Source organism: Chlorocebus sabaeus, chromosome 14 (assembly GCF_047675955.1).
Source record: "Chlorocebus sabaeus isolate Y175 chromosome 14, mChlSab1.0.hap1, whole genome shotgun sequence".
Classification (NCBI taxonomy): Eukaryota; Metazoa; Chordata; class Mammalia; order Primates; family Cercopithecidae; genus Chlorocebus; species Chlorocebus sabaeus.
In genome coordinates, this window is record NC_132917.1 from 107,826,901 (window position 1) to 107,853,430 (window position 26,530).

At 40.2% G+C, this 26,530-nt stretch overlaps 1 long non-coding RNA gene across 1 annotated transcript in view; it reads right to left on the reverse strand.

Moving 5' to 3' along the window:
• Positions 1-20,020: 20,020 nt before the first annotated feature.
• Positions 20,021-26,530, reverse strand: part of LOC140713453 (uncharacterized) — a 113,954-nt gene continuing 107,444 nt past the window's right edge. Inside the window, exon 4 of the long non-coding RNA XR_012095528.1 lies at positions 20,021-20,223. This is a non-coding gene — a long non-coding RNA (uncharacterized lncRNA). The remainder of the gene's footprint in view (positions 20,224-26,530) is intronic.

Sequence of the window (26,530 nt, forward strand, 5' to 3'; positions counted from 1 at the left end):
AGGCAGTGGGTGCAACCCACGGAGAGTGAGCAGAAGCAGGGTGGGACATTGCTTTACTCAGCAAGTGCACGGAGCCAGGGGACCTCCCTCTCCGAGCCAAGGGAAGCAGTGAGGGACTGTGCTACCTGCCCTGGGTACTAGGCTTTTCCCGTGGATTTTTGCAATCCACCGAACAGGAGAGTCCCTCATGAGCCTACACCACCAGGGCCCTGGGTTTCAAGCATAAAACTGGGCAGCTCTTTGAGCAAGAATCAAGCTGCAGGAGTTTTTTTGTGCTCCTGCAGCACCTGGAACTCCAGTGAGACAAGAGAACCGTCCATTGCCCTGGAAAAGGGGCTGAAGCCAGGGAGCCAAGTGGTCTTGCTCAGCAGGTCCCACTCCCATGGAGCCCAGCAAGCTAAGAACCACTGACTTGAAATTCTCACTGCCAGCACAGCAGTCAGGAGTCAACCTGGGATGATAGAGCTTGGTTGGGTGAGAGGCAACTGCTTTTCATGAGTCTTTAGTAGGCGGTTTTCCCCTGACAATGCTAAGGGGACTGGGATGTTTGGACTGGGCAGAATTCACCACAGCACTGCAAAGCAGGTGTGGCCAGACTGCTTCCCTAGATTCCTCCTCACTGGGCAGGGCATCTCTGCAGGAAATGCAGCAGCCCCAGTCAGGGGCTTACAGGTAAAACTCTCATCTCCCTGGGACAGAGCACCTGTGGGGAGGAGTGGCTGTGGTGGCAGCTTCAGTGGACTTAATCTTTCCTGCCTGCTGACTCTGAAGAGGGTGGCTAATCCTCCCAGCACAACACACAAGCTCTGCTAAGGGACAGCCTGCCACCTCATGTGGGTCCCCGACCTCCATGCCTCCTGACTGGGAGAGACCTTCCAATGGGTTGACAGACACCTCATACGAAAGAGCTTCAGCTGGCATCAGTCTGGTGCCCCTAGGGGATGAAGCTTCTGGAGGAAGGAGCAGACAACAATCTTTGCTGTTTTACAGCCTCCACTGGTGATACCCAGGTGAACGGGGTCTGGAGTGGAACTCCAGCAAACTGCAGCAGACCTATAGAAGAGGGGCCTGACTGCTAGAAGAAAAACTAGCAAACAGAAAGCAACAACAATAACACCATCAACAAAAAAGATCCCCCAACAAAAACCCCATCCAAAGATCATCAGCCTCAAAGATTAAAGGTAGATAAATCCACGGACATGAGGAAAATTCCAAAAGCCAGAATGCTTCTCCTCCTCCAAATGCTTGCAACACGTCTGCAGTAATGGCACAAAACTGGATGGAGAATGAGATTGATGAATTGGCAGAAGTAGGCTTCAGAAGGTGGGTAATAAAAAAATTCCTCTGAGCTAAAGGTGCATGTTCTAACCCAGTGCAAAGAAGCTAAGAACCTCGATAAAAGGTTACAGGAACTGCTAACTAAAATAACCAATTTAGAGAGGAACATAAATGGCCTTTTGAAAAAATCATAAATGGTTTTTTGAAAAAGCTTAATAAAATAGACCACTAGCTAGACTAATAAGAAAAGAGAGAAGAATCAAATAAACACAATAAAAAATGATAAAGGGGATATAACCACTGATCCCACAGAAATATAAACGACTGTCAGAGAATACTATAAACACCTCCATGGAAATAAATTGGAAAATATAGAAGAAATGGATAAATTCCTGGACACATACACCCTCCTGAGACTAAACCAGGAAGAAATCAAATCCCTGAGTAGACTAATAACAAGTTCTAAAAATGAAGCAGTAATTAATAGCTTACCAACCAAAAAAAGCCTGGGCAGACAGATTAGCAGGCAAATTCTACCAGAGGTAAAAAGAGGAACTGGTACCATTCCTTCTGAAACTATTCCAAACAATGGAAAAGGAAGGACTGCTCTTCCCTAACTCATTTTATGAGGTCACTATCATCCTGATACAAAACCGGGCAGAGACACATCAAAAAAGATACCTTCAGGCCAATATCCCTGATGAACATTGATGAGAACATCCTCAATAAAATACTGGCAAACCAAATCCAGCAGCACATCAAAAACCTTATCCACCACAATCAAGTCAGCTTCATCCTCGGGATGCAAGGCTGGTTCAACATATAAAATCAATAAATGTAATTCATCACATAAACAGAACCAATGAAAAAGAAAACACATGATTATCTCAATAGATGCAGAAAAGGCCTTCAATAAAATTCAACATCCCTTCATGTTAAAAACTCTCAAGAAACTAGGTATTGATGGAACATATCTCAAAATAATAAGAGCTATTTATGACAAACCCATAATCAATATTATACTGAATGGGCAAAAGCTGGAAGCATTCACTTTGAAAACCAGCATAAGATAAGGATGTCCTCTCTCACCATTCCTATTCAACACAGTGTTGGAAGTTCTGGCCAGGACAGTTAGGCAAGGGAAAGAAATAGAACATATTCAAATAGGAAGAAAGGAAGTCAAATTGTCTCTGTTTGCAGATGACATGATTCTATATTTAGAAAACCCCATCATCTCAGCCCCAAAACTCCTTAAGTTGATATGCAACTTCAGCAAAGTCTCAGGATACAAAACCAGTGTGCAAAAATCACTAGCATTCCTATGTACCAACAATAGACAAGCAGAGAGCCAAATCATGAATGAACTCCCATTCACAATTGCTACAAAAATAATAAAATACGTAGGAATACAGCTAATGAGATATGTGAAAGACTTCTTCAAGAACTACAAACCACTGCTCAAGGAAATAAGAGAGGACACAAACAAATGAAGAAACATTCCATGCTCATGGATAGGAAGAATCAATATTGTGAAAATGGCCATACCACCCAAAGTAGCTTATAGATTCAATGCCATTGACTTTCTTCACAGAATCAGAAAACACTACTTAAATTTCATATGGAACCACAAAAGATCTCGTATAGCCAAGACAATCCTAAGCAAAAATAACAAAATGAGAGATATCATGCTACCTAAATTCAAACAATACTATAAGGCTACAGTAGCCAAAACAGCATGGTACTGGTACCAAAACAGATATATAGACCAATGGAACAGAACAGAGACCTCAGAAATAACACCACACATCTACAACCATCTGATCTTTGACAAACCTGACAAAAACAAGCAATGGGGAAAGGATTCCCTATTTAATAAATGGTGCCGGGGAAACTGGCTAGCGATAAGCAGAAAACTGAAACTGTACTCCTTCCTTACAACTTGTACAAAAATTAACTCAAGATGGATTAAAGACTTAAATGTAAAACCTAAAACCACAAAAACACTAAAGAAAACCTAGGCAATACCATTAGGAACATAGGTATAGGCAAAGACTTCATGACGAAAACACCAAAAACAATTGCAGCAAAATCCAAAATTGACGAATGAGATCTAATTAAACTAAAGAGCTTCTGCACAGCTAAAAAACTATCATCAGAGTGAACTGGCAACCTATGGAATGGGAGAAAACTTTTGCAATCTACCCATCTGACAAAGATCTAATATCCAGAATCTATAAGAAACTTAAACAAATTTACAAGAAAAAAAACCCCATCAAAAAGTGGGCAAAAGTTATGAACAAACACTTCTCCGAAGAAGACATTTATGTGGCCAACAAATATAGGAAAAGAAACCCATCATCACTGATCATTAGAGAAATGCAAATCAAAACCACAATGAGATACCATCTCACGCCAGTCAGAATGGCAATTATTAAAAAGTCAGTAAACAATAGATGTTGACAAGGCTGTGGAGAAATAGGAACACTTTTACAGTTGGTGAGAATGTAAACTAGTTCAACCACTGTGGAAGATAGTATGGCAATTCCTCAAGGATCTAGAACCAGAAATGCTATTTGCCCCAGCAATCCTGTTACTGGGTATATACACAAAGGAATATAAACCGTTCTACTATAAAGACACTTGCACATGTACGTCTATTGCAGCACTATTTACAATAGCAAAGACATGGAACCAACCCAAATGTCCATCAATGATATACTGGATAAAGAAAATGTAATATATATATACCATGGAATACTGCATGCAGCCATAATAAAGAATGAGATCATGTCCTTTGCAGGGACATGGATGAAGCTGGAGGCCATCATCCTCAGCAAACTAACACAGGAACAGAAAACCAAACACTGCATGTTCTCACTTAAAAGTGAGAGTTGAACAATGAGAACACATGGACACAGGGAGGGGACTGACACACACCAGGGCCTGTCTGGGGGTGGGGGACAAGGAGCAGGAGAGCATTACGACAAATACCTAATGCATTTGAGGCTTAAATCCTAGGTGATGGGTTGAGAGGTGCAGCAAACCACCATGGCACATGTACACCTATGTAACAAATCTGCACATTCTGCACATGTATCCCGGAACATAAAGTAAAAATAAAAAAGAAAAATAAGCAAATAAAAAAATAAAAAAATAAAAATACATTGTTATTTTGCCAATACTACTCACAATGATCTACAGATTCTATGTAATCCCTAGGAAAAAAAATGACTTGTTTTTTGCAGAAATAAAAAAAAGAAAAAAATACCAAAAGTCATATGGAGACTTAAGAGATTCCAAATAGCCAAAACAATTTTGGGAAAAAAGCTAAGTTCTTATACTTAGTGATTTCAAAATATATTACAAAACTACAGTAGTCAAAACAGTGTGCTACTGGCATAAAGACAGACAATAGACCAGTGGAATAGAATAGACTGCCCAGACATACTCCCTTATGTGTCTGATTAAGTAATCTTAGATAACGGTGTCAAAATCACCCAAAAGGGAACAACAGTCTCCATAACAAAATGGGGGTGGGAAAACTGGATATTCACATGCAAAGAATAAAGTTGGGCCTATATATTTCTCCTTATAAAAAGATTAACCCAAAATGAATTAAAGACATAAACATAAGAACAACAACAATAAAATTCCTAGATGCAAACATAAGGGAAAAGCATCATAATGTTGGACATGGCAATCAATTATTGAAGATGACACCCGAAGCATAGGCAATAAAAGCAAAAATAAACAAATGAGACTACATTAAATGTTTAAATTTCTGTGCATCAAAAGGCACACTCAACAGAGTGAAAAGGTGACTTACGTAATGGGAAAAACATCTGCAAACTCTATATCTGATAAAGGGTTAGAGTAATATCCAGGATATGTGAAGAATTTCTACAATTCAACAACAAAAACCAACCCAATTTAAAAATTGGCAAATGACTTAAAAAGATATATATTTCTCCAGTGACATGGAAATGGTAAAGAAACATAGGAAAAGATACTCAACATCACTGACCATTAGAGACATACAACCAAAACCATATGAGATATCATCTCACACCTATTAGGATGGCTACTTTGGTTATCTAATAATAAGTAAAAATCAAGTGTTAATAAAGATGTGGAGAAATTGAGAAAGTGGAAACCTGGGTGCTAGTATATACTAAGAAAAGTTGAAAGCAAGGTCTCAAAGAGATATTTGTGCATCTATCTTCCTAGTAGCATTATTCACAAAAGCTAAAATGTGAAAGCAGCTCAAAGTCCATGAGTGGATGAATGGATAAGCAAAATGAGGTATATACAAACGGTGGAATATCATCCAGTCTTAAAAAGTAAGGTCACTCTCTTGCATGCTACAATATAGTTGAGCCTTGGAGATATTATCCCAAGTGAAATGGGCCAGTTAGAAAATGACAAATAATGTATAATTTTACTTATGTAAGTTATGTAAAGCATTTGGATTCCTAGAAACATTGGAATGGGGCTTATCACAGTTTAGGGGGAGAAGGAAATGAAGAGTTGCTATTTAATAGGTACAATATTTTGGTTTTGCAAGCTGAAAAAATTTTAGGGATCTTGTCACACAACAATGTGAATATACTTAATGCCACTATTCTGTACACTTCAACATGGCTGAGATGCTAAATTTTACATTACATGTTCTTTACCACCATTAAAAAATAAATTTGTAATGATCAAATAATAAAAAGAGAAAGCGATGATTATGGCAGTCCCTGTGCTCACAGTATAATTACAGTGGTACCGGCATTGGGTTGATAAATGTCTCAGAAGAAGAGGAAACTATGGCTGTAATAAAGTTGTTATGAAGTAAGTATCAGAAGTCTAACCTTGATGCCATGATAGAAGATGAAAGAGGCCAGAGGAGAGCAAAACATAAAGGACTAGGTGGCTTTCCAGAAGGGCATTGAAGCATTCCTAAGAGTCTGACCAGTGAAGCTACTGAGTGAAAAACCAATTCGTGTCCAGGGAAGTTTTTCAGGGCATTGTATTTGTAGAGGTATAGTGAAATTGAACCCGGAGTTGTCAGCTGGAATGGAAGCCTTGAGTGCAAGATTAATAAACATCATTTGTTGTGGGTAGTGGCCAAGAACAGCTAGCAGAGGTTTCAGGCATGAGTTCACTTGAACAGAGATGCACTTCAGGATGATGAACCACAGCAGCAGCAGATAGGATGAATGGCTGTGATATGAGAAAGAAGCAGAGAGTGGTTAAGAGACGAATACAGCCTGCCAGCTGAAAAAGCAATGATATACTCCGTTATACCTTCATCAGGCAAGGTATGGCTCTACTGAACGGGGATGGTTGCTGAAAACCAGCCAGTTCTCTGCACCCCAAACTGTGCTCCTTAGGGAAAAGATGCCTTTTCCTTATTTGCACAACATTATATTATGAGATGGAAGTGGCCTTGGAATTGGTGAGGCATTGTAAAATGGTACCCAAATCCAGATACGTTAGTTTTTTTGTTTGTTTGTTTGTTTGTTTTTTTGAGACGGAGTCTCGCTGTATCGCCCAGGCTGGAGTGCAGTGGCGCGATCTTGGCTCACTGCAAACTCTGCCTCCCAGGTTCATGCCATTCTCCTGCCTCAGCCTCCAAGTAGCTGGGATCACAAGCGCCCACCATGACGCCCGGTTAGTTTTTTCTGTATTTTTAGTAGAGATGGGGTTTCACCATGTTAGCCAGGATGGTCTTGATCTCCTGACCTCGTGATCCACCTGCCTCGGCCTCCCAAAGTGCTGGGATTACAGGCTTGAGCCACCGCGCCCGGCCAGATACGTTAGTTTTAGAGAGAGGGATGAATGAGTAAGTCACCTTGGAAAGTCCATGTGTGGGAGTCATGGAGAATGAAGTAATATTAACAGAAACAGGGAGGTCAGAAGAATATAAGTGTGGTTATTTAGATGTGTATGTTCATTTAAGATCTGAAAATATTGCAAAATAACAACAGCAACAAAATCTAATGGAAACTCTTTATAATGAAGCATGTAGATTTCAGGATATTAACTATTAGTGTAGGTTTCTAGATATCTCCAAAGCACTTGATAACAGCTGTCTTTTGTTCCTTTTTTCGTGCTTGCTAAAAATTGGGTGCTCTTAGACAACTATTTACAAAAAAATATCCTACCCTGCACAGGGAAGGCTCTCTGGGCCTGCTCAGCAGTTACAACTGTTGTTTCTAGAAGTCTGTGTAGCTCTGTGTCTCCTCTGTAGGGATCTCCTTCTCTATTCACTAACTCTCTCTGTTCTCATTCTTCACCCTTTTTAGTTGATTGAATTTTTTTCTTTCTTTTTTTTCCCCATCTGTGTGTTTGCCTGTTTCTTCTTCTTCATCCTCCAACCTTGCTAGTTTATTCATTCACACATTCATTTGGCCATTATTCACACATTCATTTATTTAAGCCCATGTGGTAGGCAGAATTCTAGAATGTTCCTCTGAATCCCACCCCATGTCAGAGATAGAAGATGTTAGAGAGAGTCAAAGCTGCAACAGATGTTGTCCTATTGGCCTTGAAGGAACATACTTCCCTGTTACAGAGAAGGCCACAGAGCAAAAAACAGCAGGAAGCCTCTAGGACCTGAACCTCATCCCGGCTCATGGCTCAAAAGAAAGTGGGGACCTGCAGCTATAAGGAACTGAATTTTGCCAACAACCACATGATCTAGAAAGAAAACCCAGAGTCCCAGAAAGGAACGCAGCCTGGCCAACATCTCTCATTCAGTCTTGTGAGACCCTGACACTGAGTCTGTACTTTTGCCCTGCAGAAACTGTGAGATAATAAATAAAGGGTGTTACTTTAAGCCTCCATGTAAGCCTCTATGTTACATGGCAATAGAAAATTTAAACAGGTTGGCCTTCATTCCTGTTAGTCTGTCTCTGGGCCTGAGTTCCAGAGCTACTAACTCTGCTTACCCAACCCACTGTGCTAGCACCACTGTCCCTGAGTTCCCCAGTGGAGAGCCAAGATTCTCCATTTCCTGGGCCTGCCTGTGATTCCTGGTCAGGAAACTGTTTATTGTGCTCATCTCCTGGGGTCTGCGCCCTTGTTTTGACTTAAACACACAACTTTTTAGCCAATCTCTGCACAAACTGACCTGACTGTTTCCTTTTTTGCCCACAACCTTGACAGCTACCCTATCGTTTACCAGTCCAGGCAGTCCTTTTCTTTAAGCCAGTCTTTTTTTCTGCAGCTGCTCCAAGACCTGATATTAAAGGGAGGAAAGAGTTTTGATCCATCAGTGTGAAACAAAAGCACCTCAGAGAAATCTGGTCAGTATCATCATCATTTTAATGAAGGGGAACATAAAGTTAGTGCCTTCTTAACCAGGAGTTGCTGGTCCATCACTGAGCGATAGAGGCTCTGAACCTCTGAGGAAACGTTTGAGATAATCTGGCCAATGCCATTAGTGTGGGGGTAAATTCACGACGATCAAGCAACCTTGCTGGTACAAGATCTCACTTGGTGAGGTGTGCCACAACCTTGCCTCCCCCAAACTGATATTCTCATTTTACCCCCTAGACTGTGAACCCTGCCGTTGCCTTTGTTTACCACTCAGAGTTGCAGCTGCTCTGTTTGGAGGAAGGAGAAGAGAGACTTACCCTTGGGAGTCCAGATTTGCAGAAGTTCCAGGTGGAGGCAGGAGTCAGGAAAACGTAATATTTGTCTTCTGCAGCAGTTCATACATCTTTTTGTTTGTAAGGCACTAAAGGCCTAAGCTGAAATTATCTCTTCCACCAATGTTTTCTCTCTCATATTGCTACTGTTCTTTATTTCTGCTGTCCATGCTTTTATTTTTGCTTTTTGGAATCCATAAGAAGAGAATACTATTCCCAACTTAGGTGACGGGTCATCCTCCATTGACCCTCCTGTCTTTGGATAAGGGTATGATGTTTCATACGGCAAATGCTGTATCAAACGAATAGTATAACATAACTAGATACAGAGCAGTGTTTTGTGAAAAATAAGTACTGCTTTGGAATAAAAATTACTTACATTACTTTTTTCTTATCTTTCTTTCTTTCTTTTTTTTTTTTTTTTTTTTTTTTTGAGACAGCGTTTCACTCTTGTTACCCAGGCTGGAGTGCAATGGCACGATCCTGGCTCACTGCAACCTCCACCTCCCGGGTTCAAGCAATTCTCCTGCCTCAGCCTCCTGAGTAGCTGGGATAACAGGCACCTGCCACCATGCCCCACTAATTTTTGTATTTTTAGTAGAGGTGGGGTTTACCATGCTGGCCAGGCTGGTTTTGAACTCCTGACCTCAGTTGAGTCTCCCACCTCAGCCTCCCAAAGTGCTGGAACTGTACGCGTGAGCCAGTGTGCCTGACCACAAATCTTAATATATTAAATAGACAGGATTCTTTTGTTATTTGAAGGGCTAATAAAATACTGAAACATTTGAAATTAATGATGAGGAGAATGAAGATTCTTCAAAAAAAACAAAAAAGAAAACCATTTCATATAGAAACCTTTCAAGCAAAAGCAAAGGATTATATCCTACTCACCATATAAAAAAAAAAAAGCAAAGGAATATTGTAAATGTTTTATGAGTTGAATCATGTTTAGATGAAGTCTGCATTTACCACAATTAGAGTGAAATAAGCGGGTAATGTAAAGGTTGGAAACGTTTAATATATTCTCCAGATTTTCTGAGTTTCAACTGCTTAAATGAAAATATTTAGAGAAGACCAAGTCCTGTGGGTGAGATCAAAATCTTAGAGATTGGAAAGAAGTGATTTTATTTCCCCTGTTCCCCACAGCATGTGCACAGCCTGTGGCCTTTGCTCACTGGCAGAATGTGGGGTGAACTTCATAGGCCCTGAGAATGTGGGTTTTTCTCACCAAAGTTAGGAGCAGATATTTCAAGAACAGCTTTCAAAGCAGATTTTATTTTTTATTAAAAAAAAAATCCCACATGGGTTAGATTTAAGACAAACTAAAATTTATTGCTGTAGGTGAAGACTTCTTAATTGTTCTTACTTAATATGACTTGTATCGTAATAAATACAACTCATGGACTTTTATCAAAATAAAAACAATTCAAAGTGAACGGTTGGAAAATAATCTCATTGCCAAGGTTCATCAAAAATGGGAAAAAAAGGTGATATGTTGCTTGATGGATAATTAATTTAGAGAAAGAATACAGCCACTCTGGATAAATCCTATGTACAGTCAACATTCTGCATTATTTCTTTCTTTGAATAAGGAATAGACATTGGTCTTAGTCCACCTTGTATAGAACTAGTTCTGTAGTTCAGATTTGTAAAATTCCTGCAAAGCAAAGTTCAGTGGAAACTAGTTCTGTAGTTCAGATTTGTAAAACTCCTGCAAAGCAAAGTTCAGTGGAAACTTTCCCTAGTTAAGATCTTTCTATTCTTATGTTGGTGCTTAAAAGTGCTGTTCTTTCTGGCAAATCTTGCTAAAGTCTAAAACCTTTCTAACATGCGACGACTATTGTCTTCCTGAGGAAAAAAACCCTAAAACTATCTATAATGAGTAGGTCCTATTGTGAAACACCACCAGCATACTTATGGGATTCTGGGGCTGCAGGTTTAAAGAAAACCTAGAGATTAGAAATAGGGAAGAGCTCACCTTGCCTTGAACCATGATAATATTTCTATGAAGTAAAGTGAGTTATATTTCCTTGAGCCGCTCACAAATGCTTGTTTAAAAGTAAAAAGGCATCTGTAACTTTAAGAAGAAAAAAAATACAGAGAAGGTAAACACCACCACATGATGCAAATCTATAGCTCCCCAAAACTGTAATTTATACCTTCTTACATTCCGGTAACTTTCAAATGAGTTTACAGTTTATTTAAACATGTACCAAATGTAATTTACTTGGAGCTACGGAACAATCCAGAGTCGATTTGTTAGGCCAGGCTCTCAACCACGGAATAAGAAAATTTGTTATATGAGTTGCTGGCATACTCTTAACTCTGTAGCAGAGCACACTAGACTGTGATAATTTTTCTTTGGTCATTTTCAGCTCTTAATATCATTTTGATGGTTGATGTAAGAGCTGATTCTCTTTCTCCTTTGATCACAGAAAGTTGAATTTTTAGTGATTACAGTTTTTAAGGATACTTTTTTTCTTTGATGGAAGCGTAAAGAAGGTCAGAGCTTTAATTCTGTCCATTAAAGTGGGACAGAGCCTTGACTTAGAAAAGGAGGCAGTCACTGGGAAGGAGGGCACTAGCCTAGTGGCCTCTAATGGACATTATTTTCTGGTAGATGGTTGAGTTCTCTGTGACCTCAATCTTATCCTTTTATTCTGGCGTCTTTGGCCATTTCCGTCACTTTTCTCAAATTTAAAATCATTACGGGCACTCTTTCAGTCATTTCTGCCATTCTTTTCCCCAATATTTTGTCCTTCTAGAATAGTCTATGCTTTATCCCCACTACCTGTGTTCTTCCTTCAGCAGTCTTTTCCCTCTTACCCACACCTTGTCCTTCCTCAGGGTCATTTCCACTCTGCCCACCACAGCATTGCTGGGTTTGCTTCCTCTCCACTAAGGGACACGTTGTCTTGCACACTGCATGGCCCTTTCTCTCCAGGCGGTGAGTTAAACAAACATGCAGAGCACCCAGTACTTACAGGCCTTTCTCAGGATCATCCCGAGTTCGTTCTTTCTACAAACTAATTCTCTTTATAAGAACTTGCGATTTTCACAACCTGTTTGGCAACTACTTCATAGGATAAACTAAATGGCAGTTATACATTTCTTCTGTAATCCGCCATTTTGTATGCACGCATTTGGGAAGCATTGTATTTTTTAAAACACTCCAGCTGGCGGGAAACTGATAGCCAACAGTTTGTGCACATTACTACCACGATTGTTTGTGCTTCCCAATATTTTGAGTTAGGAGTTAAATGACAATCCTAAGCAGTTTTGCAGTTGCCTTTATTGCGATGTCTTGGTGTATCGCTGTCAGACGCACTCAGAATCTGGAGCAGAGACAATGAGAAAAATCTGTATGTTTTTAAAATGTACTGCTTTTAGGAAGCCTGATTCTAACTCTGAAATGTAATCGAAGAATTAAGTCACATTTTGAGTTCAGTGGAAACTTTCCCTAGTTAAGATCTTTCTATTCTTGGTACTTAAAAGTGTTGTTCTTTCTTGCAAATCTTGCTAAAGTCTAAAACCTTTCTAACATGCGACGACTGTTGTCTGCCTGAGGAAAAAACCCTAAAACTATTTATAATTAGTAGGTCCTATTGTGAAAACACCACCAGCATACTTACAGGATTCTGGGGCTCAGATTTAAAGACTGGGTATAAAGCGTAAAGAAGAAGTTCAGGAGAAAATGTCTTGACATTGCAAATCTGTTTCCATTATTTTTTTTTCCTTAAAAAGGCAATCCTACTACAGATGAGAAGTGTAATACTGAAATACAATGTGAAAGTATATGGGTTTCTTAGAAGGTCAAATTTTATATTAAACTTCATCAAGGTCACTCTCATTTTCCTATTTTATATGCTGCATTTCAAACATGCTCATGAATAGTCATCTCTATAATCAAAGAACGACACTAGTCATGTCATCAGAGTTTGCCTTTTTAAGTACTACAGCCACTAGTGCTTAGAAAAATATAATGTCACCTTAACCACAGCTTGATGTTGAACCCATTGGCTATATGCACATAGAGGGCTGCAGGAGAATCTGGACCATATCCAGTGGTCTGCGGGTGCAGGGCACATGTGGCCTGCTAGAGAGAAGCCCAGCTCATGGAGTTTAAAATCTGAAGTGATGTAGTGGTGTAGCTGCCCAGCTACCACAGGCTGGAAAGGATGCTGGGCCCCGAGGGCACTCCTGCTAAACCTGCAAGTTCTGTTCTGACCTCTCATCGACTCTCGGGTTTTTCTCAGATTAGTTCATGTTTAAGCAAACATAAGTATTAACGTTTGCATTGAAAGAATCCAGACCAGGCTTTGAAGACATTTCCTTCATGATTCAAGCTTCTGCTGTGGTCCTATGTTCTAGTATGTGAGAAGCACATACAGAAAGCAGAAGGCTCTCTTGTCGTGCGATTATATATGAAAGATGACCAGTGACGATTTGTCTTTCTTTCCCTGACCCTTTCTGGTAGCAAAAGAACTAGCATCCCCCTTTCAATGCCACAGTGCAGCAGTCCCTGATAAAACCAACACTGAGCCATGAGTGACTAAGGAAGATTTCTTCTTTCTGGTCTTGGGTGCTGGTAAGAGAAGTATCTAGCCCTGCCTTGTGCAAGCCATGTGGCATGCCAACCAGTCATGCCGGGCCAAGGTCCATGGGAACCCAGGGAAATTTTCTCCTCAGGTCCCTAAAATAGGTGACGGAGACTGAGACTGAGACTGAGTATCCTCTGTCTCCGTGTACAGAATAGGCTGACTTTTCCTACAGGGGTTTTGTCATTCAGGATAGGGATATATCTACAACTAAAATTCTTTTAACGTTTGCTTTTAAATTTTGCAATCTACTCTTTTAGTATTAATAACTTTAAAAAGAGAATATGTAAGATTAATAAAAAATAAAATACTACATTTTTGTTTCTCAACAGAGTTGTTGATAGACACATAACCTGTACAGAATGTTTTGACGTTTACCATCCATCATAGGAGTCTACTGATTTTATAGAAACTTGAAAACAGGAAGACACACATGTGCCTGTGCTCAGGAAATATCAGCATTTATTTGTTTAGTTGGCCCCCAAGAGGAGCTAGAACCAAGTCACAAAGTCTACTTAAGTTTCCATAGCTAAGATTGAAAACTTCTAGCTATCTCTGGAGTAATGGATAGACATGTCTCCCAACTTATCCCTGGGCGAGCAGACAGGTCTGTTTTCAGACCACAGCTGAAAGGGGCTGTAGCTGATTTATAAGGTCCTTTCAAGGTCCACAGTGGAACTGAAGACAGCAGGTCAGCCTGCTGGGGCACTGATAAGCATATTCATCTCAGGGTTCTGGAGACTGGAGGCAGGCAGGACTGCCCTCAAGTCTGGCTAGGAGGGGCTGGGAACAAGATTTGGGGTCCTTTCTGGATCTGCTGTGGGACATAGGTCAGCTGGCCTGCCTTCTGGGGCACATAAAGGCAGGCATCCCTCCAGGTCACTGGGTTGCCAGACTGCTCTCAGACCTCAGTAAGAGGGGCTGGGGGTTATGTTCGAGGCTGTTTCAAGATCTGCTGTGGACCTGGGGTTGGCAAGCCTGCCTTAGGGACTCTCCAGCTGTGTCTCCCTCTGGGTGCCTGTGCAAGCAGGACTGATGTTGGAATACAGCTAATAGGGGCTAGGGCCAGTCACAGAGGTGTTTTAGGATCCACAGCTGAGATGGAGACCAATGGCCTGTCTCTCGAGACGCTAGCATATATGTGACTCTTTTTGGGCCTCTTGGTAGATGGTTTTGGTAGCAAAACCAAGGCCAAATGGGGCTGTGGTAAAGCCCTTGGGGAAACAGGGTCATTTCTTGGTCTGCAGCCCAAATCACAGTCTGTGATTCCGCTACCTGGGTACAGGTCTACCCTCTCAAAAGGAACCTACTAGGTCTTGGGTTCTACTGACATTTCACTGACTCCTACCTGAATCCCAGGGCGTCTGCAAAGGCACTTGTGTTCACGAGTGGCTGTGAAGTCATTGTTGGTTTGGGAAGGTAGCAGCCAAGGAACCTCCTTTTCTATCGTCTTGCTGATGTCTCTCTCTTTTACAAAGTGCCCGATGTTTACACTTGATTATTTCTGTCAACACACTAGACAAATACTTAAAAAGAAAAGGAGCTGTTCTCAGGAGCGATAATGTAGGACTGGTATATCCCCAATTGAAAAATCACATTTCTAAGGGCATAATGGCTACCAGCTGAAAGCTTTGTTAAAATAAATTTATCCTGTCAAGACCCACTTAGCAGTGAAAGTGAAAACAGATGACTTAGTCCTTTTTTCCTTTCTCTTTTCCTATCTGTATTTAAAGTCTTTGTTTACGTATTTATTTGTTTTTTTTAAAAAAACTTTTTAAGAGGAGTTCACAGCAGAAGGTTCACAGATTTCCCATGTACCTCACACATTCACAACCTCCCCCATTACCAACATCCACTACCAGACTGGCACATTTGTTAAAACTGATAAACCTAGATTGATATATCATCACCCAAAGACCATGGTTTGCATTAGGGTTCACTATTGGTATCGCACATTCCATGGGTCTGGACAAATGTATAATGACAACACGTATGAAACAATATAGTGTCATATGCAGACAGTAAACTGTTTCACTGACCTAAAAATCCTCTGTGCTCTGCCCATTCAGCTTTCTCTCCCCCTCCTAATTCCTAGAAACCACCGATATTTTTACTGTCTCCATAGTTTTGCCTTTTCCAGAATGACATGAAGCTGTAATCATACAATATGTAGCCTTTTCAGACTGACTTTGTTCACTTAGAAATATGCATTTAAGGTTCTTTTATGTCATTTCATGGCTTGATACCTCCTTTCTTTTTAGCACTGAATGTTATGCCACTGTATGGATGTATCACAGTTTATTTATCCATTCACTCACTGAAGTACATCTTGGTTGCTTCCAAGTTTAGGGAATTATTAATAAAGTTACATCCACATGCAGGTCTTTGTGTAGACGTAAGTTTTCAACTATTTTGGGTAAATATAATACTAAGAAGTGCTGGATCATATGATAAGAGCATGTTTAGTTTTGTAAGAAACTGCTAAATTGTCTTCCAACGTGGATGTATTATTTTGCATTCCTATCATCAATGAATGGTATTTCTCATGTCTTCACATCCTCACTGGCATTTGGTATTGTCAGTGTTCTGTGTTTTGGCCATTCTAATAGGTGTATAGTAGTATCTCAATGTTGCTTTAATTTGCATTTCTCCGATAATATCCGATGTGGAACTTTTAAAAATGCTTATTTGCATTCTGTATATCTTCTTTAGTGAGATGTTTGCAAGGTCTTTGTTCCATTTTTTAACTCGGTTGTTTATCTTCTTGTTGTTGAGTTTTAAGAGTTCTTTGTGTTTTTTTTGAATGACAATCCTCTATTAGATGTGTCTTTTGAAAATATTTTCTCTCAGTCTGTGGCTTGTCTTTGTATTCATTTGACATTGTCTTTTGCAGAGTAGAAGTTTTTAATTTTAATGAAGTTCAGATTACCAAATTTTTATTTCATGGATAGTGCTTTCGCCACTCTAACTATGAAATCATTGTCATACCCAGGGTCATCTAGATTTTTTCCTTGTGTTATCTTCGAGGAATTCTACAGTTTTTTTGTTTTACATTTAGGTCTGTAATTCATTCTTAGCAAATTTTCATGATAAGAACTTTGTCTGGATTTATTTATTTTTTGGTTTTTTTTGCATGTGAATATCTAATTATTCCAGCACCATTTGTTGAAAAAACTATCTTAGCTCCATTGTATTATCTTGGCTTCTTTGTCAAAGATCAGTTGACTATATTTATGTGGATTTATTTATGGGTTCTCTATTCTGTTCCAATGATCTTTGTGTCTATTCTTTTGCCAATATCACACTGTTTCATTACTGTAGCTTTATAGTAAGTCTTCAAGTCAGGTGGTGGCAGTCCTTCAACTTTCTTCTTCTCCTTCTATATCATGTTGACTATCCTGGGTCTTTTGCCTCTCCTCATAAACTTTAGAATCATTTTTTCAATAGTTACAAAATACCTTGCTCGGATTTTGATTGGAATTGCAATGAATCTGTAGATCTAGCTGGGAAATCTGACATCTTGAAAGTATTCAGTCTTACTATCCATGAGCATGGACTACCCCTCCATTTACTTAGTTCTGATTTCTTTCATCAGAATTTGTTAAAAGTTTTCTCATATAGATATTGTACATATTTTGTTAAATTTCTATGTTAGTATTTCATTTTGAGAGATGTAAATGATATTGTGTTCCTAATTTCAAGTTCCACTTCTTCATTGCTGATATATAAGGAAGCAATTTGCTTTTATATATTAACCTTGTATTCTGAAGCCTTGCTATAATTGCTTTGCGAGAGTGTATTTTTGTCCATATTAAAAATTTTCAACATAGTTGATCATGTCATCTGCAAAGACAGTTTTCCTTCTTCCTTTCCAACCTGTAGACCCCTAGTTTCTTTTTCTTGTCTTATTATATTAGCTAGGTCTTCTAGTATGATGCTGAAAAGGAGTGGCGAGAGGAGGTATCTTTGCCTTGTTCCTAATTTTAGTGGGAGAACTTCTAGTGTCTCACCATTAACCGCACTGTTAACTATAGATTTGTGGTAGATATTCTTTGTCAAGTTGAGGAAATCCTTCTTTATTCCTAGTTTACTGAGAATTTTAACCACAAATGTGTGCTAGGTTTTGAAAAATGCTTTTTCTGCACCCATGGAAATGATCATGTGGTTTTTCCTTGTTAGCCTGTTGATGTGATGGATTATATTAATCAATTTTCCAATGTTAAACTAGCCTTGCACTCCTGGTATAAGTCCCTGTTGGTCTTGTGGTATAATTATTTCTATATATTGTAGGATTCAATTTGGTAATATTTTGTTGAGGATTTTTGCATCTGTGTTTATAAGAGATGTCGGTCCATTGTTTTCTTGGAATGTCTTTGGTTTTGGTATTAGGGTGAAGCTGGACTCACTGGATGAGTAAGAAAGTATTCCTTCTGCTTCTGTCTTCTGAAAGAGAGTATGAAGAATTGATACAATTTCTTCCTTAAATGTTTGGTAGAATTCACCAGTGAATCTACCCAGACCTGGTGCTATTTGTGAAGGTTATTAATTATTGGTTTAATCTAATGGACACAGCCTTATTGAGATTGTGTATCCTCATGTGACTTTTGGAAGATGGTGTCTTTCAAGAAATTGGTCCATTTCATCTAGGTTATCAAATTTATGGGTATAGAGTTTCTCATAGTATTCTTACACTATCCTTTCACTGCCCATGAGATCTGTAGTGATGTTCAGTCTTTCATTTCTGATATTAGTAATTTGTGTCCTTTGTCTAATCAGCTTTTGATTATATTGAATTTTTTCTATATTGACTTTTTAATTTCAATTTTATTGATTCCCTCTCTAATTCTGATTTATTTTCTTCTGCTTCCTTTGGATTTAGTTTGCTTCTTTGTCTAGTTTCTTAATGTGAAAGCTTAGATTATTGATGTTAGACCTTTTTCCCTAATATATGCTGTTAATACTGTAAATTCTGCTGTAAGATCTAATTTTGCTGTATTCCACAAATTTTGATAAGTTGTATTTTCATTTTCATTTAGTTGAAAACATTTTTAAAATTCTAGAGTTCTCCTCTTTGACCCATGTGTTACACAGAAGTATGTTAATATTGAATTATTATGGGATTTTGCAGTTATCTTTGTTACTTATTTCTCATTTAGTCCTATTTTAGTTGGCTAGTAGTTATTTTAACAAATATGTGCCTAAGATGAAGCTTTAATGAGTGCTATTACAGAAGCTGTATTACATTTTACTCAGTGAAATGTCTTTGTATTTATATCAAGCACCTGTTATTCTAAACTAATTATGCATATTTTTCATTTGCAATTTTTTTGTGTATACATGAAAAGTGAACTGATCCTCAGTGGAATGTTAGCTCCATTAGCAGAAGAACTTGATAAATAGTTAAATGATTACACTTTTAATCAGTGACGCCAGATACTTCAAATATAAAATCAGTTAAACAAAAAATTATTTGATTTATTAACTCAATTTATGAACCTAAATATTTGAACCTTTTTTTCTGTCAAAAATTAAATATCTGGCATAACTTGTGAATGCTATTGTAAATTAAATTAAAATTCAACATGGAAAGTAGAAATTATTTGTTTTTGTGCTTATACTATGATTATAAGTTTTACTGAAGCATAGTGTGGAAACAAAATGAACAATGTTCTAAACTAAATTAAGAAATCTATAGAGCAGAAATATATGTGTAATTAGCTGTAGCACAAACAGAGGCCATCATTACAACCAATCACACAGGATGCATGATGCTACCAATTGAAACTGAATTTGCAGTTAACAGAATTTTCTGTATATTTATATCTAATTTTCTATATATTTATTCTATATACTTATAAAGATTTCTATGTATTTATACCTGAACTACACCATTGTTTCTGATGAAGTGGTGTTGAATTAAAATAATAAAATAATGAATAAATAAATAAATAAAACTTCAGTCTTGCAGTCTGAGCTTGCTTTCTTTGCTGTTCATCATGAATCTGATTTTAGAAAATGTGTGAGCCTTTATGAAGGATTAGTTTAAAATCACAATAAGTGCCCTCTGTCGTACTGAACATATTTTGGAAACAAGTCCCTTACAATTTTGGTTGTCTTTTGTTCAAAACTGGTTGAAAATCTTTAACTAAATAATTGGACACATGGAGCACCAAACGACTTTGTCTTTCAAAGCTTTTAATAAATTGTAATCATTGAGGATAAAATTTGCTAACAGGGAGAGAGTGCACTTTATTCCTACAAAAGCAAAGCAGAGAACACATCCAGTGAGGGGAGATCAAAGGGTGTACGTGAAATGATGTTGACATTTGCTATACTTTGGATAATCTTGACTTAGAAGAAGAATATTTTAATGATGATGCTATTTTCAATTAGAACATTTCTATTCTAAACCGGCATATAATAAAAATGAAAAGATCACAATTTTGGACTATCTAAAATTGGCCACAATATTCCAAGAAATAATAGAGGTAAATTTTCATGAGCTTTGTCTTATTAAATATTTACTGAAGAAATATTTATGAAAAATACTTATTGAAGTAACCAAGAGCTATGCGTGGTGATGTCTGCCTCTAGTCCCAGCTATCTGGGAGGCTGAGGCGGGAGGCCAAGGTGGGAGGACCCCTTGAGCATGGGGCAGTGAGCCTTGATCACACCATACTCTCTAGCCTGGGCCACAGAGCGAGACCCTGTCAAAAACAAACAAACAAACAAAAAAACAACGATACTCAGAGTGCAGTCTCCTTTTTAATATAAAATAATTTTAATTGTGATTATCCTTCATTTAGCAGAATTTTATCTGAATTTATCAGATACCACAGCACCCATAGAAAGGCTATCTTCCTCCTTTAAAAACACTATGCTTTTCAAAGAAGAAGAGTCAACTAAATGTGTCGACAATTTCAAATGTATTAACCATAAATACATACAAAAGAATAGTGCAGGTAATTTTGCGAAAATATTTTAATACAATAAGGTTATATTGAAATTACTGACTCCAGAAAAATACTTGGGGCATGAAACTCATTAAAGCATGAACTATATTCCAAGCTTTGCATATATATTTATTTAATTTACACAATTACTATAAAATTTTACCCCACTGTATACACATACGCGCAAGTATATGGAAATAAGTGTATTTTAAAAATTGATTCAGAACAGAACTGTTGTATCGGCCAATATAATAATGTAATAAGACCACATTATCAGTCAATCAAAAAACATATCAGAAGTGTTCATCTGAATGATCGCACAGTTCCCACAGTTTGGGCAGTGAGTAGGACCCGGGTCTGCTGCTGGCTGCCCCCATACCCTTGACTGTTCAGGCCCGCAGTGCACAGGGCTCATACTCATTGCTGTGTTGGCCTCTCTCTGCCTTGGCTGTGCAGTATCAAAGCCCTCCCTATTTATGGGGAAACCTCCACCTCGTGAATCTTGGTCGAGTCATAGCCCATCTCCCACCACAGCAGGTGAAAAAGTCACATGCTGGCTTTTCAGCCTTCTGTGCACTTAGGGCCAAAGCCTGTATTAGGCTTGGCCTCAGAGACGCGCACCGAGGAGCTTGTAGTGGGAGCCAGTGACTCAGAGGTGGGAAAGCAAAGATGCCGTTATCTGGGGACACATGGGGACTGCTGCAGTGGTCCTGGTGTCCAGCATGCAAGGACAGCACAGGTATTGCTCCAGCAGTGGTGCTCACAAGCCAAGCGCCCTCACCCCCAGCAAAACCCCAGCGAAGCGGTGGGAGCCCAGCGGGAGGCTCAGAAGCAGCAGCTGCGGAAGCTGGTGCGGGTGGTCCGGGTGTGCCACGGTCTTCGCTCCCTGGCAGTGTTGACAGACTTGGCGGTGACCGTGGCTCCTGCCCAGCCCTCCTTTTTGCTGCTTATTTTCTAAGTCTGGTTCTCCTGGCTGTTGTAGGATTCTGGAATCAACCACCAACCCAACATTTCGTTTTGTTGTTGTGAATAATTTCCTTTTCTGTCCTTATCGGCTGGAGTTTCTGCGCTCATACTGAAGAACCATGGCTGCTGTTACCTCCAAGGTCATACACCAGGGTCAAGCCAAGAGTTCTAAGGCTGTGCCTGGGCTTGGACCACGGTGGGTGTCCCAGCTCTACATAGTTCTACATATGAAGAACTTTTCAAACCGGAAACAGAAACTCAGCAGGAAGTAGGGGTGCTTCAACCCTGAAAATAGCATGGAGACCAGAGAACCACACAAGTGTCACGCTGATACCAACTGGGGTGTCCTGGTCTGTTTAGATTCACATGAAATCAGATCGTGCCTGGAACATGTAAAATGCAAATCTAGCATCCTGGTCTTTCTGGGATTTGATGTTCTTGATTACTTTTGTTTCGCGTGCCCACTTTTATCTATGTAGTATGTCTGAAAGTTTACATTTGTTTAACAAAACATATGATACACTGGGCTTTACCAGTAAGAACTAAATATTCAACCCTCTGAATTAGGTATTATCACTATCCCCATTTAACAAACGAGGAACTTGAAGATTAAGAAATAATTTTCTGAGTCACAAAATTACTGACAGAGTGACGGAGTGAGTGGTCTGAGGGCAAAGCCCAGGCTCTACGGATCTGACTGGCACCACTCATGCTGGACCTGCTGTCCTTTTCCAGCCCTTACCTTTTCGCCTGAAGTATGGACAACAGGAGGTTATGCCTGCAACAGACCCGCAGCTTTGAGGAAAAGACTTGTGTCTGTGTGGAAGGGTTGGGAGAATGTGTGACTAAGCATTGCTACATCACAACAAAGAATGAGCAAAGCAAACAAGACAGGGTGACAACAAGATCCTTTCTATTAGATTTTAGACCCCCATATCCCTGAAATGTCCTTGGTCATTTCTGCCGGCCAAACCCTTTCATAGGATATTTGCTACTACTTTCTTACTGAATTTTTCCACGTTTTCTCCCTCCAAGAAACCCCAATTCATTACTTTGATTATATTGATAGAATTGTTCTTATTTCTTCACTTTCTGAGCCATGTCCTGAAGCTTATTTTTTTCCTGAGTGACTTATCCTTGAACTGGCTATCCTGAAAGTAATGGTGCCTCTCCCTAGTAGGCAGACAGAATTATAGTTCAAGGGCTTTTCTCTCTCCTATACTAGCCTAGAATACTAGGCAAACAATAAAATGGAATGAAATGAAATCGAATAAATAAACAAAGACCAAGAAAAAGCTAGTGTGAATACCCAGGCAATGAGAATCCCACAGACAGGTCCAGTTGAGTAGGTAGAAATGGGGGTGAAGAGAATGAATGGAGGACTTGTAGGAGGGTGAAGATGGCTGGGGGTGGAGTCTTGGGACTCCTTATGAATGGGCCTCTCTCTCCAGGGTGGTGGAGACCACAACCTGATTCTCAGTCCTAAAGCAGCTGCACATCTAAACCACAGTCAACAGCACATCAAATAGGAGTGGACTTAGGCAGAAGTACTCAGAGAGGTAGCAGGAGGCCAATTCTGGCTGGACAGAGAAGCCAGCCAATACCAGCCACAAAGCCACTCCACAGCTGATCCAAACACTGCCAGAGTGCATTGTCCAGCAACAAAACCACAGAGAGAAATAGCCAGGGCTGTGAAGTTCCCATGAAACTCCTCAGACCAAACCATGGCTACACTTGAGTTAACGCTGGGTAAGAATAAGTGCAGTAAATTTATCCATCTTGCAGTTATTTTTATCGCGTGATTTCTTAGTAATGTTACTTTTGAGAAATTCTAATTGATATCAGCAAAGTTACACTGAAGAAGAATTTTCTATGTTGCATAAGAGCTCTGGGTAAAACAGAACATCCCCCAGGGGCTGTGATGGTGGGTGCAGGCAAAGGTGAGTAGAGTTAGCTGGCAGGTGGCAGGAGACAAAGGAAGGAGCAAAGTGAGAAGGAGGGAGGATGTGGAGAAGGGGAGCCAGGCAGAGGGAGAGAAAGCCATTGACCTAGTAGTGGGAAGCTGGGCGCTGGTGGATTTTCAGTTCCTTTCCCTACTGGCATCTCAGCTTCCTACTCAGATTTCCCCCTACAGCAGTGGAGCATGTGTTTATGCTTAAGCAGCCACATATGACCAAACAAGGAAGGACTAACCAGTGACCTTACAGAACTAGATTGACTAGTTAGCTTAGCTCAATGAGGAAAACCAGAAAGAAAGGCCAAGGTGCTTACCCTCTCAAGCAAGGTGTAGCATTGGCTTTCTACGTGGTGTTAGGAAATGTCTGGGGGTCCCTCTCACTGGAGATGCTACTGCAATTAGTAAGTACGGTCACATTTGTTAAATTCTGTGTTCCCCTCAAATATGCTAATTGCAACCCTATTGAGAAATGCTGGAAAAAGCATGTTAAGATTTAAGGTGATGGTGGAGAAAGAAAAGTAAGAGAGAAGAGATATAGGGGAGAGAAAAGAAAGGGAAATCTATGGGGTGAAACATTACACGTTGATGGATGCTCTGTCATGCATTGCTAGTCAGTCACGGTGCTGAAAATAGGACCATGAATCATTTCTGTTGCAGACTTTAAATAAGGATGGGAGAGAGGGCAAAGGGAAGGGAAGACAGTGGAGAGACAGGCAAAAGAAACACAAACACAAGCTGTGCACATCACCATTTCCCTCGCCACATTGCAATTGAGCACTTCCTCCTGGACTCTACCTGCTCCTTTCTCCACCTTCCCTGTGTCCAGGCCTTTTGGAGGCAGGTATTGAAGCTGTTATAACATGTATCTGGGATTTAATTTTTTTATTCAAATATGGTGAGGCCAACAGATCAGGAGATGACTGCCTTTGAAAAGACAGTTTGTGACTCACAGTTCCCCGGAGGAGGGGGCACACCATATCTCCAAGAGCCACAGGAAGCACCAGGGCCAGTCAGGAGCCAGAGGTAGGGCTGACAGGTGGGTGGGGGAGTATTGGTGGGGCTGGGGAGCCTTTTTGTGGTTTCTCAGTAAAGGAATGGGTGAGGCGGAGTAAGCAGCTGAGCAGACTTAGAAATGGATAGTTTGAATAATTTCGGCAAGCTCTGGGATATACAGGGGTCTCCAGTTGTCCACTTCTGGGCCCCGGGTGATTTAAGGCAGGGGGATAGTGCCCCAGACTGCAGACATCTGATAAAAGGAGGCAGGTGGAGGACACGGACTTGGGATTGGTTAGCCTTCATATCAAAGGCATGACCATGGGGGAAAGTTGTCCGTTATCTCTGGGAATTAGCTGATGCTGGGAGGGGCAGTTCCTCTCTAGGACTTGAAGGCCCCAAGATATCAAAGCATCATAAAATGTAAAATGTAAAAAACATGACTAATACAGAGATTAGAGCAGAAACAGAAAGATGCTCAGGCACACACTCAATGTGGAAAATCCTTGTTTCTCATCTTGGCACTCTGAAGTAGGCAGAGGCTCATTCCTAGTCGCCTGTTGTCTCGCTCCAGTGTGGTTAGCCAAGTTCATGGGTATCAGGTTGCCAGATCCAGCTGCCTTATTGATGGCACTGGTGACACTTAAGCCTCAGAACACTTTTTTTCAGTTTTCCTCACTTCATTCATGCAATATATATTTCTTGAGTAGCCAGGGATTGAGTAGGCACTGGGGCTAAACTATAGATTGATTGAACTGATGGTTCCAGTTCATACCTTCCCTGGCTCTAATACCTTTATAAAGTGACTTTCCAGCTCTGTCCACTGAGAGCTGGAATCTGTTACCCTGGTTTGGCTTTGTACTTTGCCGTAGCCCAAAGAATTCAGCACAACTCATATGCTGGTGCTAAGCCTAGGCCTCAGGAGGTCTCTATGTGCTTCAGTGCTCTTTCCTAGAACTTCACCTCCATCGTGAGGACAAGTCCAAGCTAGCCTGCTGGAGGATGAGAGACCCGATGGAGCAGAGATAAATTGTCCTTGCTGAGGGCATCCTCACCAGCTAGCCCCTGTCCATCTGCTGATTGCGGGTGCATGCACAAGCCCAGCCAGCAGCAGCAGCAGGGCTGCCCAACCAGTCCTACACTCATGAGCAGAAATGAATGTTTAATACTGTATGCCACAGATGGATTTAGGGTTGTTTGATATGCAGCATCATTTGGGGGCAGTAGAAAATGGATATAAAATATGTAGGTGAAAGAGAGAGGACTGATCCACAAATGTTTCTGAAACAATACTGGAGACAGGTATTTTCAGACCACAGTGGAAAGTGTGGGCTTGGTGTTGTCATATAGAAGAGGTTTCTAACCCAGAATGAATGGTCAGAAGAACCTTCTGAAGAAGTTGAGGTCTAAGACCGAAGGAGACATGGAAAACAGTTATAGAAAGAAGGCGGTTTAAATGTCAATGCAGCGAGCGGGATGGTCAGGGTTCTCTAGAGGGACAGAACTAATAGGATAGATGTATATATAAAGAGGAGTTTATTAAGGAGTATTGACTCACAAGATCACAAGGTAAGGTTCCACAATAGACCATGTGCAAGCTGAGGAGCAAGGAAGCCAGTCTGAGTCCTAAAGCTAAAGAACTTGGAGTCCAATGTTCGAGGACAGGAGGCATCCAGCACGGGAGAAAGATGGAGGCCAGAAGACAAAACCAGTCTCGTGTTTCCACGTTCTTCTGTCTGCCTTTACTCTGGCTGTGTTGGCTGCTGATTAGATGGTGCCCATCCAGGTCGAGGGTGGGTCTGTCTCTCCCAGTCCACTGACTCAAATGTTAATCTCCTTTTGCAGCATCCTCACAGACACACCCAGGAACAATACTTTGCATCCTTCAACCCAATCGAGTTAACAGGTAATATAACCATCACAGATAGGTGACTGGAGTTAATTGTGTGTATGTGTGTGCGTGTGCATGTGTGTATGTCTGTGCGGGGGGTTGGCCGACATTGAAGCAAGGACCTGTGAGGTCATCTTGGGACTTCTGTCATGATTTATTCAGAAATCAGTGGAAAACCACTGAAGACTTTTCAGCAAGAGAGTGGCACAATTCAATTTACATTTTGAACCACATTTTCTGTGAAGGTAGAGGCT